We start from the raw sequence: 14,323 nt of genomic DNA, 5'->3' as shown, positions 1-14,323 counted from the left end.
AAGCCTTTACATACCCTTGCCATGTTTAGGGGTTTGGCCTTTATCCTATTCATGGTGAGGGGCCACTGGGCAATTTTAAGCAAGAAACTTACATAATTAGAATCATATTTTTAAAAACTAAGTTTTGGAGATATAGGGAATGGACAGCTAGAAGTACAAAGTTATGGGATCAGATGTTATTTGTGACCATCTAGGTTCTGGAAATACCAAATTTGGAGTTATGAGCATGGGAGTGCGCATGTTATAATTAAACCCATGGCAGTGGGTGAGTTCACCAGTAAAAGAGGCAAGAACAAGACAAAAAGCAGTGTCAACCACTAATGGTTAGGTGGCCAGAGGAAGGTGAGACATTGAATAAGACAGAGAAAAGACGCCAGGACTAGAAATGATCTTGAAAGAAGAACATGAAGTTGCAGATGGACCAGATGGAGCAGGAGTTGCCAACAGTGCCTAGCAGAGTAGGGCAGTAGAGAAAGGCCTTTGACCAGACATTAGATGGACATTGGTGACTTTTGCAAGTGCAATTGCAGTAAACAGTAAAGGCAGAAGCCGGACTCTGGACTTAAAGTGGAGAAAACAGGAAGAGAGGTTTTCTTTTACAGCAACTTAACTAGGAAGAAGCAGGAACCAGGTTGATGTAAGAGAGGCAAGGTAGAGGAAAAATTCTTTGGGGATGTTGAAAGTTTGAGTCTCTAGGCTGATGGGAAAGTACTAGTGAAGAGGAGAAAGTGGAAGGTAGAAGAGAGTGGAGAAGGCATTGGGAAGAGAAAAACAGATGAAACAAGGTCTTGGGAGTAGAGCTAGGAGATGCAATCAAATGAAAAGATCAGTTCTAGAAACCATCAGGTCACTGGGATAAAAGACCAGGCTAGCAAATTATTTGTCACTGAGAATACAAAAAAGAAACATGGCATGCCTGATTTTTTGAAACGTTTCAGCCAGTTCTGCTAAACTTTTGAAGACCCAGCCATGGTGACCTATTTCAAAGCCAGCCAAAAGAAAGAAATCATGGTTTAAAATATTTTGGGGGTTTTTTTGTTTTGTTTTGTCTTTAGTAAATCATCATGGAAAAATTCAGCAGTGCTTAGGGGAAATCTTCCTCCATCCTTTTTTAAAAATGTTTAATGGTTTTGATGTAGACATTGAAGTATTAAAAGCACACTGTTTTAAATACTTAGACATAACATCCCATTAATCAATGCTTACTACTTGTGGGATGGGAAAATAAAAGCTTGCCAACAATTAAACAGAAAACTTGGTACTTGTGAAGGAAGCTTCACAAGTGGCTCCCAGGCACACACTCCCAGATCCCATGCCTTCCAATCTGCACCAGACAGACAATATTTCCTCTTTATTTATGGAGACGAACTGGACTCTGTAGAGAGGACTCTGGGACTGGAACTAGAGCCAATTCCAAGTTCTTCCCATCACCATCAAATATGATGTCTCCTGTTGGGAAAAATGACCACCTGCACTTTCATACAGCTTCCATCCATAACTCCTCCATAACTAAGGGCACCTAGGACGTTGGCTATCCTCAGTTGTAATTCTCATTTCCAAAATTGGCAGCTGGGCTTTTTCTACAGATTGCTCACTATGTTTTAATCTGATCCCCAACACCTACAAGGAGATAGCACAAATCATAATTTATTCTTTTTGGCAAATTTTCTTTTGGCTTCTTAAGATTATTTGGCTTCTCTATGCATAACAATTTGAATTAAATTAAAATCTAATAGAGTCAGGAATGAGAATTTCCAATTTATCTTGTAATGGGATAAATCTTTTAATAGGCCCAATATTTTTTTTTTTTACCAAGAATACAGCAAGTTCTAAAATTAAGTATAAGAATTTAAGAAATAAGAGGACTCTCTGCTGGCTGTAAGGTATAGAGCTATGTTTAAAAGTACATTAAGCTTGGCCAGGCACGGTGGCTCACACCTATAATCCTAACACTCTGGGAGGCTGAGGCAGGCAGATTGTTTGAGCTCAGGAGTTCGAGACCAGCCTGAGCAAGAACAAGACTGGACAACTAAAAATATATAGAAAAAATTAGCCAGGCATGGTGGCACATGCCTGCAGTCCCAGCTACTTAGGAGGCTGAGACAGCAGGATTGCTTGAGCCCAGGAGTTTGAGGTTGCTGTGAGCTAGACTGATGCCATGGTACTCTAGCCCAGGCAACAGGGTGAGACTCTGTCTCAAAAAAAAAAAAAAAATACATTAAGCTGGTATTTTTAAGGCAAGCTTGGTTACATATACTCTACCTACAAGCAAAGAGGTTTGACTACATGAAGTTTCTTTCTACAACTATAAAGACAAAACCTCTACATCCCATTTATTTTTGGGAAAGCCAATATCTACAATGCACGACAGTGCCACATGACTGGGGAGGAAAGTGTGCTGAGAGTGTGGAGACCTGGATGGGTGGAGGGAATCCTTTGGTAAGGGATCTAAGAGGATGCCTTACCAAAAATATAGCATTTGAGCTGGGCTTTGAAAGGTTGTTAGGACTTCAGTAAGCCAAAGATTGAAGGAAGAAATTGTGGGTAGAGTAGCAGAGGTAATGCCAACAAGACAAAATTGAAATGTACATTCTCAGTTATCTCAGCAAAAAATTGATCTCCTCTTAGCTACTAAACTCTGAAAATATGGAAATGAACCAGACACGTCCATACTCTCATAGTTCTCACAGTACACAAGGAGAGTGGCATCAACAATCCAACACATGTCAGTGTTTTCTTCCTTTAGGATTCTTTGGGCAACCAAAGGAGCAAAGCTGGACCTATGGACTATCTGGAGCTTTGCATGTTGACAGAGTAGGAGAAGGGCCATCCCAGCAAAAGGAGCACCATATGCAGACACATGGGAATTTTTCCTGTAGAGTATCTTTTTCTAATTATATAACTATCAGAGTAATAATAATAACAATAGCTAACATTTATTAAGGTCTTAACGTTTTATCAGGTATGAATATTGAATCCTCATTGAATCCTCAGATATTCCTCTGAAGTAGGTACTATCTTTATTTAACAGATGAGAAAACTGAGGCACAAGGGCTTAAGCAACTTGCCCAAGGTCACTTGGCCCAAAGTATAGATTGCAATTCAGGAAGGCTGGCTCCAGGGCCCATATGTTTAACTTCAGTTTCATCACAGATAATTTATGAGCTGAGGTTAAGGACATGTAGGAGATTTTCTCCTACCAATTTTATAGTTTGGAGAATAGTTATATTTTTCAAGCCCTAAAAGTTATATGGAAGGCAGTCAGTGTCAAACATGCGTTGAGCATTCCAAACATTGTACTTGAAACACTACCACCTCTATTCCTGGGGCATTTGCATTTCTGGTTGGAAATTATGGTTGACTGCTTCATGTTTTCTGCCCCAAACCTCCCTTCTCTTGAGAACTTCTCTTGCCAACACCCTTCTTCTTCAACCATGTGATCCCAGTGGGAACTGCCATATTCGTGCATGCCCTCTTTGGCCACAGTTGATGGGTCCAGAGGTGTGCCTGGTTGAGCTGCATTGAACTAGAACTGGGAGATGACAATTTGGTGAATCTACTGGCAGGAGCTATGATTATTAGGCTTGGCATTATTGGCTGTGTGCTCTCCACCATGTCGAGTACATTGCACTACAGCTATATGGGGTAAATCCAACTGGCAGAGAGAAACACAGCTGAAAGTTGAAGACAGCAGTTCTAAGAGCATTTGAATGCCTAGATCCCGTTGCCCCTAAGGTCTAGCCCCATGCCTCCCCTGCCTAAATTCAGGTAACATGAGATAAACCTGTAGCCTTCCAAAATAGTTTTTCTTTCTTAAGCTAGTTGGGGTTCTACCACTTGGAGTCAAAAGGAGTCTTGACAAACACAAGCATAAAGGATTCGTACATATTAAAATACTCAAAAAAGGTTTATAAAATAACATGTGAACAAGAGCTGCTGTATCACTATTTTAAATATTATGTAAATATATATAGTAGACAGTTTGATCAGGGAACACTTCCCTGAAGGTAGTGAATGGCAACTGACAATTCAATTAACATTGCCAAATGCTTCAGTTTCATTCACAGTTCTTAAGAACATCCCTCTTCTCTGACCCCAGAAATTTTAGGTCTAGGTGATCCTATATGCCTTAAACCATGGCCATTTCCCAACAGTTTCCTGAGCTCTGAAAGAGATGTATTCTAAGTCAAAATGGTACACAAGATATGACTCCACAATAAAGCAATTGATTTTTCAATAAATATGGTAGAGTCTAAACCCCAAGTATGTGCTTTTCCCTTCAAAGCCATCAGTCTAGGACTGTACATTTAGCCCTATGAGGCTGGCATTTCTCAAGGCAACATTGGAACTCCATTTTGGGGATGGCCTTCACAGCTTACCACCTATTCCTCAAAATCTTCTCAATGGTACCAATTCTTTATCCTTGAAGATAAAAGTGTAGACTTTTGAAATAAGCCAAAATATTTGGAGCCAAGGTTGTGGATTAAAGTGAGTAATCAAGCTTAGAAAACCATTTGATGTCAAACATAATATTTGAATATGAATATGGAGACAGATGTTTCTGTTGTCATTTACAAACTGTCTCTAACAGGTGGTTTTGTTCAGTTATGTACTGTTATGATTTTATAATACAGTATAGTTTGCCTACAAAGTAAAAGTTAAACATCTTGTTTATATTATTTATCTAATAAGATTCATAAATGAAAAGGAAAACCTCTTCTCCCTAAATCCAAGATCTAACTATAAGAGCAAAAGATATGCTATCAAAATTGTTTGCTATATTATGCCAACTTATAAAAAAAAAATCAGGTTTGATATTACAGAATCTTCACTTCCAGCCTGGACAACACTGATTTATCTGGACCATCCTCTAGGCCAAGGGGGAGGGACATTTATTACCCAAGGGACGAGAAGTGACAATATGCGGAAATTCTTTACTCTAAATGGGATTATTTTCTCTTTGAAAAATATAGCAGTTAAAATATAAACGATGAGGTTTTTGGTTTTGGGGTTTTGTTTGTTTGTTTGCTTTGCTTTTTTAAAAATTTTCTTTCTCTGCAAGGCATTCTTTTGCCCACCCTATGAGACCAATGAGTCTGCTGAAGACACTCTAAGTCCCCAAGAGACAAGAACATTGGAGGACACCCTTAATATTTTCAGAAATGCTACCACCATAGAGAGCACTTCTGAAATCACCTTTTTACAGATTCTCTATGAAGTTATACAACACAAGTATTTCAAAGCAATCTGCCAAGTTTTCCAGAAAATAAATACATCTGATTCGAAAAATCTTACATCAGCAAGATTGTGCAAATATTATTTGTACCAGTTATTTCCTTAAATAAATAAATAACCCCCCAGAAAATCTTTTTAAACGTCATTCCGAACGCTACAAATAGCACCATGACATGCGTGGCAGGGCTGGCTGTTTTACTTGTACTGTTTTACTATTTCATATTCTGAGCAAACAGAGATTTTCCCCAAAGGGTTCAGGAGGGCATACGATTTCATTTCTTCAGAAAATTGTTTCTCAGGATTTCAATCTTCTTAGCTGAAGATGACAAAACATAATATCAGAAACACTTATGCTTTTTATCTGCTATATTTTCAAAGCATAAATAAAAGCTCAGTATACATGTAAGACAGGTGGATTCAAACTTAGGGATAAATCACATACATCTTGCAAAGTAGTTTTATAATGTAAGAATATTTTAATTTTAACGTGTTTAAGAGATGATCAATACTGAAACTAACCCCTTTGAAAATGTTTTGCATTGTCACTCTTATTTGACTCAGGTAGCATTTAATTGTCTAAATCTTGGAGTTAATGAGACAAGGAATAAAAAATTAAATTAGATTTTTAGAAAAAAGAATTCAAATGGGCACCATTCAGCCAAAGCTTCTTTTTTTCTATTTCTCTGCACAGTGGTGAGCACTATTTTGGTTTTCAGCCTCATTACACATCTATTTATAAAGCATGGTATAAAAACTTTCAACCTCAAATGTTTTAAGAATAAAACAAATCATGCATCTATGAAAAGATGAGCATAATGGCCTTTTTGTAGCATGCCTGGTGCACTTCTCAACTGGTCTTGCACAGCATTAGCTGAGCTACTAGCATTAGCATTAATATGCTCTTAAGTTTCTACTGTACTATCATTTAAGCAATAATTTGAGGATCAATTCAATTTCATGGGAATTTCACTATTCCAGGCTGCCTTTGTGGCTTTGTGACATAGGGAAATTTAGTTGTTGAGATCACTTAAGCTTTCATTGTCTTTTGTGGAGTAATTGAGCACATGCACACACACCCCCACAACATACCTGTCATTAAACAAATACCATGGATGAGACAAGTTACAAAATAAGGTAGCTTCTGAGGTATAGATGCCCATCAGTCTCCCACCCTTCCTCTTTCAGTTACCAGCTTGTTTGCAAACACCATAGCAAAAGGTTATCCAGCAAAATATCAGGGTTAGTCCCTTGAGGGGTTTAAGGGACACCCTATTCCATTATCACTGCTGTCTTGGGTTAAGGCATTGCTTCTAGGAAGTCTCTGGTCATACACCGATTTGTGATTTAGAACACTTAACATAGTATCTCATTAGCTGAGTTCTCTACATGTAGTAGGTGTTCAATATGTACTCACTGAATTAAAATAGCATTCATAAGATCATATCTGGGTACACCTTACCCTCGGATTCTCATGAACATTCTCACCTAGTCCACTTGGTTAAATGTTTCATGTCCGCTGACATGAGAAGGATCTGTTTATGGGAGTATCCAAGGCACTGGAAAAGTAGCTCTCTTAAAATAGTTTGGTCTCAATTCTCAGTAAAAGAGTAGTTGAAAGAAGAATCTCCTCCTGGACCTAAACTACCTTGTCCATTGCCCCTGCAAAAGTCCCGGGAAAATCTAGCCTACTTACTAATGCTTAGGTGCTCACAGATTATTTCTAGGGAATTCAAATATTTATTGCTGACCTATTGTCTTGCAGGTATTTGGAATATGGCAGGGAACAAAACACATCTGTGTAACTGCTTTGCCCAATTAGCTATGAGCAGAAGTGGCAGAGGACAGAACGAGAGCCTTGAGTGCTGGGTGAGGGTTGGGAAAGGGGCAGGAAATCAAATCTCACCTGAAAATCCAGAATTCTTATATAACTAAAAAACATTTAGAAAGCGGCTTCAGTGTATCTTCCTTTCCAATTCAGATGCCCTTTCTTTCTTTCTCCGGCCCAATTGCTCTGGCCCCACCAGTCTCCTCTTGACCTTCCTGGCAGGCCTGAGTCTCACAGCCTGGAACTGCTTCTTTATCTACCTTATCAAATACCTGCAATGACGTTGGACAGGAAAATGTGTTCGTAGAAGTCTGTAGAATGTATATTTTTTGTGAATAGGACTATCACAATGCAGGAATTACATATAATAGAGAAGAGTCATGGAAAAGCCATAAAGAACTAATAAAAATGTTGATACTGAGCCCAAATGCAATGAAAAGACATGCAAAGTATAGGAGATGAAGGCATCAGGTGAGCACAGGAGGGTCACAGAGGAAGGATGCACAGGGAAGGACAGGGTAAAGAGCCAGACAAGGCCGCTGACTTTTATGGGTAGAGGCAGTGCCTCTAAGTAAAGATTGAGTGGAAAAAGTCAGTTGGTTGTCAATGCCTGTGCCTCAGGGGATAGAGAGCCGCAGAGAGCAGAGTCCACACACCCGTCTCTCCCTGGCTTCTATGATGCCACAGTAGAAAACCTAGAGGCACAAAAACATCCAAAGTCAAGATTTCTTTGTTTGGGTCACGTGCCTCAAATTTCAGAGATGGTGAGAATCTGATACCAGGACACTTATCAGTATCCTGCTAAGAAAAAATTTAATTCAACAAACATGCGTGGAGGAACTTCTATTTGCCAAACACAGTTCTAAGTGGAGAGTTGAAGGTACCTGTGTGTGTGTGTGTGTGTGTGTGTGTGTGTGTATAAACTGGGTTTTGTCCCTGTTCCTGGATTATAACTCCCATAGCCCCTTGTTATTTCTTCCCAAGGCAGACCATAGAAACTAAAAATTTAAACTTCCTCTGCCTTTCTGTCTTGAAGCTGGCCATAAAGAAATTCTCTGACCTACCTGGTCTGATTGTAGGTCATAAGACCCTCATTTCAGAAGGGGTCCTGCCCCAGACCTGTGAGGAAGGAATGCTACAGAGAGAGGCCAAGAAGAATCTGAACAGTCAGGCCTTCCTGGTTCTGCACTCAATGTATTAGTATTAGGTCATACACTTTTTGTCTAGTCACAATTCTACAGGATTACCCATGCTTCAATCATGCCTATCCAATGAAGCCTCTATAAAAGCCCAAGAGGACTGGGTATGGAGAGCTTCCAGACAGCCAAACATACAGAGATTTCTATAAGGTAGCATCCAGGGAGGACGTGGAAGCTCCCACATCTTCCACCATACCCCACTCTCTGCATCTCTTCATCTGTATCCCTTGTAATATTCTTTATAATAAACCAATAAACATAAGTTTCTTTAAGTTCTATGAGCCGCTCTAGGAAATTAATCAAACCCAAAGAGGGGAAACCCCAACTTGAAGCCAGTCAGTCAGAAGTTCTGACAAGTCTGGAGAGCCAGACTTGTGTCTGATGTCTTGAGGGGTCAGTTTTGGGGACTAAGCCCTCACCCTGTGGGATCTTCAGGTAGATAGTGCCTGAATTGAATTAGAGGACACCCAGATGATGTCTGTTGTAGCACTGATTGCTTGCTTGGCAAAGGAGGAAAACCTCTCACATATTTGGTCACAGAAGCTTCTGTGTTGATTGCTATGGTGTGAGAGCATAGGAAAACAGTCTGTTTTTCTACTCAGCACCTGAGACGGTACCTTGGTGAACACCCGATCAAGGAAGAAGTCTGCAATCTTTTGTGTAAAATCAAACCAGCATTTGATGTGTACTTTGAACAAACATTTTGATAAACAAAAAACATTAGATTTTTTTTCAATGTTTTCAATGATAATCTCAGTGGAGAGACAATTTCTTAAATGGGACAAAAATCAAAGAAATTAGCTGTTGGTTTTAAAAATTCACTTAGTGCTGAGAATAGAAACGGAATTCATGCACATCTTTTCTGCTGTTGTTACAAATCAACTCCACTCTGCATGGTATCACAGAAGAACCACAGTCAATGGTGAAAGCAGAAAAAAATACACAGTGCTCCTTACTAAGTGGAGGAGAAGCCAGTAGGAAGTGTGATATTTTTTTTCAGGTTCTTAAATAATAGTAAAATCTCCAATAGTGTGTCATAAAATCAGGCCAACCTAAGAGAGGGTGATCTTACTAAAGGCATTTTTCAGGATAGTCTTCCTGAGGGTTGGGAAGGGGGCAGGAAATCAAAATATTGAACAAATATTACTATGAGACATTTTTACAGGATATTTTAATCACTTTAAAAGTACATATGGTAAAGTACATAAGATAAATGTTGCTGGTAAAAAGCCCACTTTAACAAATGCATAAGAATGTAGGTTGTGTGATACAGTGTAATGTTTATGGGCTTGACAATCAGATCAAGCTAGGTTCAAATCCTGCCTTTGCCATTTACTAGCTTAGTGACCTTGGATGAGTTACTGGACTTTGAATTTAAGCTTCCTTATCTACCATATCGGGATGAAAATCATCTATTTCAAAAATTCCTTCTAAGGATCAGATAACACTATTTATATAAACTGTCTTATAGCAGGCTGGTATACATTAAGCATTGGGTCAATTATGGTTTCTCCCATAGGAAACCAGCACATCAGAGTGGCCTCCACTTATGCTGCTGTTATTAGACATTTAAAATAACTACCATTTAAGTCAATATTTCTATAAAACCATATATATACTATAAATTTACCTGAATTCTAATCTTCTAATAGTGAAATTCATTCTCACATCTATTACAAATTATCACAAATCTCGATTTGTGAAGCTTGAATCAGATCTTGGTATAATTGGTGTCACAAGACAATTCTAGACCAAACTGCATTAACATGCATTACTGCATGCTGTATTCTGATCATTTTTAAATGTGTTTCAAAACCTTGGTTTAGGAAATTATTTGAACATCCATAAGAAGCAGTCTCAGTATGAACTTAGTTGTGAAATTTCCAAAGAAATATATTAAGGGAGGATCAAAGATTATAGTGCCATATTGACTATAACAAAGCAAGTACTTTTTGGAAGGCAAAAGCCTTGATTCATTTCTCTTAATTAAAGGAATTAATGATCTGTGTATGTCTATATATGTGCATATAAAGGGAGGTAGAGAAAATATGTAAATGTGTGCAGGGAGTTTTCATACTACTTTACAAGCTGAGAGAGCTTTATTTAAACTGCTGGAAGAAAAAAAAATTATCTAAGCTTCTCAGATTCCTCCCTAATTTTTAAGCCCATATCATTCATAAAGGATTCATTCTTCTTCTCTATTTCCAAGGCAACAGAGGTCCCTATATTTTGACTGCTCAGAAAAACTTTCTTCTTCTTTTTCTTCTCAGGCTTTGATTCTCCCGTTTGAAGCTAAATTTCAGTCAACTCTGTTCCAAAAGACTTTGCACATATGGAAATGTTCTGAATTTGGAAATAACTGAACTATTAACTTGAATTAGAAATCTTTCTGTAACATAGTGATTTGTTGTAAATTATTATTCTAGATTTTTGATTTTTTACTCTAAAAATTAGAATTTCTGAAAGTAATATACATCTCTGATATTCAATTTAGAAAGTACAGGGAAAAAAGTAACCCGTATTCTACAACTAAAATGTAATCAGTTAAAACATTGCCATGTTTCTAGTTCTTTATATATATGTATATATACATGTATATATTAAATACATGTGTGTATTATGGTCACATATAAGACCAGATTGTATATACTGTGTAATATTATATCCACTTTTCTCCTAATGTTAAATCATGAGCATTTTCACTTATTTTTTAAAACTTCAAAAATATTTTAAATGCATTATTTAAACACCCTCCTGCATTCCTGAACATTTTGATCACCTATTTTTTTCACTACCATTAGTAACACTGTGATGAACCTTATTTTACCATGCAACAGGTTTTGACCATGAAAACATGCAAACTCAAACTCAAAATCCATTCTGAGGAAGAAATTAATGAGGAAATATTAGAGAAAGGGGCAAGATTAGGCATCTAAGTCCTCAGCCTGACTGAGTATGAGGGTAAAAAACTCATTACCATTTGACAGCTGCTCTGTGTTCTATAAAAAGTAAGTTAAAGGGATCCAATCTCTTCCCAACGACCAGATGTTCACATGGCTTCAGATGATCCCAAGTAGTCAGTAATGAATGACTCGTGGGTTTGCTAACGGCAATTCATGTGAGAGGAGCTACGGGAAGCAAGTGTGATGATTCCACACACAGAGTGCCTCACTCAGACACAGTTTTGGCTTAAGAATACAATTGTGCACATATCAATTTATAAAGCATATAGGCTAAAAGGACTAAAGACTCAAAGGAAACCTAAGGAAGGGAAAACAATGTGTTACAATGATAGAATGCAGTAAAATAGCTTTTCGAAACTTTTATCATTGTGCTTTAGATTTTTTTTTTTTTTTTTTTTTGAGACAGAGTCTCACTCTGTTGCCCAGGCTAGAGTGAGTGCCGTGGCGTCAGCCTAGCTCACAGCAACCTCAAACTCCTAGGCTCAAGCGATCCTCCTGTCTCAGCCTCCCGAGTAGCTGGGACTACAGGCATGCACCACCATGCCCGGCTAATTTTTTCTATATATATATATTTTTTTAGCTGTCCATATAATTTCTTTCTATTTTTAGTAGAGATGGGGTCTCGCTCTTGCTCAGGCTGGTCTCGAACTCCTGAGCTCAAACGATCCGCCCACCTCGGCCTCCCAGAGTGCTAGGATTACAGGCGTGAGCCACCGCGCCCGGCCAAGATTTCTAATATTAAAAACCAAGAGAGAGAAAAATGGGCAGACATGGGTGAAAAAAAAACTAACTTTATGACACCATTACATAAGCAGGAGATTCCTGGGAGGGGGAAACTGGGAGACTAAGCTGGGGGGCAGAAATATAATATTGATAATATCAAATCCAGTATGATACATATGATTCCTTGCAATACTCTCATCTTATTTCCAAAATTTATCTTCACTAACTAGCATAAAAATTTTATGCTAGTTTCATGTTTGAAAGTTATCACTGATAAAGCTATCAGAAGTCTAAAAACACTCAATACTCATGCACTAAATGCACGTTTATATTAATTTTGCTAGTGTAGCATTGCTCCTTCTGTACCTGACAGTATGGCTTCTGGCCATGAGAATACTTTGAAAGATTCTTTAATGCCTGAAGAAAGGGTATTTGAGGTTCATTTGATTTTTTTTTACATCATCAGTCCAAATATTAGAGTAATGATAAGTGATACCTTTGATAGTTAGCTATTCTCCTAGAATAGAGCTACAACATTCCTCCTCTACTGATGGTCCCCTCTGAAAATTAGACGAGAGCTATATTTTCTCTTCCTGAAGAAATGTGCATGCGCACATACCAAATTCTGCAGACAATTTCCAGAGGCCCTTGGACTCCCAGAATCTCTGTTAACAATCTTTATACCAGAAAAAGAGCAATTTACGGAGAAATAGTAAACTATCAGACTGAGAGTTGCAGAGAGAGATAATGGAAGGATGGGAAGTAGAAAAGGAAGTTTCCCATCCTGGACCAGACATGGCCTAGACGTTCCCTCTCACTTTCTTTTCATAGCGGCTCTGTACGCTACATTATTTTTTTTATAGTCAAGGAAACTAAGGTTCAGAGAGATTATGTAACTTCCCCACAAGGTCATATTGCTGGAACGTGGCAGAGCCAAAATGTGAACCTGGTCTCCTGACTTTAAGTCCAATGGACACTTCACTTAGCACTTACTAAGTGAACTTACTAAGTGAACTTACTACGTTTTCCTCTTGGGTCTTTTCAAGATTGAACTGAACTATTAGACTAAACCATCTACTGTGAACTCCCTGAGAAGAGGGTCCATGTCTCAGTCATTTTATATCTTTAATGCCTGGCACATAGAAGACATTCATTAAAGAAGAAATGAATAAATGAACACACTGGGGCAACAATCCCATAGACAGTGGCAGAAGCTATATGTAGCTGTGTGTTGCCACAACATAACCACTAAGCACAGACGTTAGTATATTTTAAAACACAGATATTAAAACTCTTGTGTACTAGAACAGTGTTTACTCCTCTTGAAAAATAACCTATTCATAAAACACAAAGTAGCTTTACATCAATCTGCTTGATATTATCAGAACAATTAACATCCTTTGTTAGTGAAGTATTGTATCTTATGAAAACCAAACTTATGTTGAAAACAAATATGTAAATTAGGACTATTCCTAAAGATACATAATTTTACAAATTTCATAACTAGAACTTAAATGCACTTTTTTGTTTTTGCAATAATTGTTCTGAAGATGAAAACTAAAGCACCATTTCAACGTAGTAAAGGTAATTGCTGCATTTACTGCTCATGTCATGTTGATGTATGACTATGCATCAAAGGTCATCCTTCTGTACTCATACATTATCAAGTTTGAAAGCACAATATTTGATTCTGACCAACCTTTAAACTGCCCACAATGTGTTTGAAAAATAGATGGAGTTCTACCTTGGGTTGAAAAAAAAAAAAATGAACCCATGTTTCGGAAGCAGAAGGGTCAAGAAGCCAGTGGCAAGGTTAGATGTCAGCACTATGAATCTCTTACTGTCTTAGCTTATCAATGAGTTCTAGTACAATGATCACAAGCTAAAATTGCTGTACTAATGAAGACAAAGGTCTAAAAAATTAGATAGTGCAGGCCCTCTTTCAGAGGGCAGTACCTGGTGGACAATAATGCAGAAATAAGGACATAAATCACTCTTTAGAGATAATAAAACCTATAATGTACAAACTGAATTGTTCACATGCTTATTGAAGGCACTGTTAAAAACAGAAGGGTTGGCCACCAGATCTCTTGTTACTCATCTGGAACGAAGCAGCCCCAAATTCAGCTTCTTTACTGGTAGGCAAAGCATCTATCTGCTTCCCAGTCTCCTCTTCCAACTCCAAATACAGAGCACTACCGTGCCAACACACAATTTAGTAGTCTTGTGCCATCCTGACCTTAAATGAGAATTGGATATGTATGCACTGGCTTCAAACAATTGCTTACAATTGTTTTCTGGGTAGATAAATTGTTCTTATCAGAATCTACTAAAACATGAAGAACTGCTGTTCTCTCCTTTGGTGATCAGGATATGGG

Source organism: Eulemur rufifrons, chromosome 1, assembly GCF_041146395.1.
Source record: "Eulemur rufifrons isolate Redbay chromosome 1, OSU_ERuf_1, whole genome shotgun sequence".
Classification (NCBI taxonomy): domain Eukaryota; kingdom Metazoa; phylum Chordata; class Mammalia; order Primates; family Lemuridae; genus Eulemur; species Eulemur rufifrons.
Note: the sequence above shows the minus strand (reverse complement) of the source record.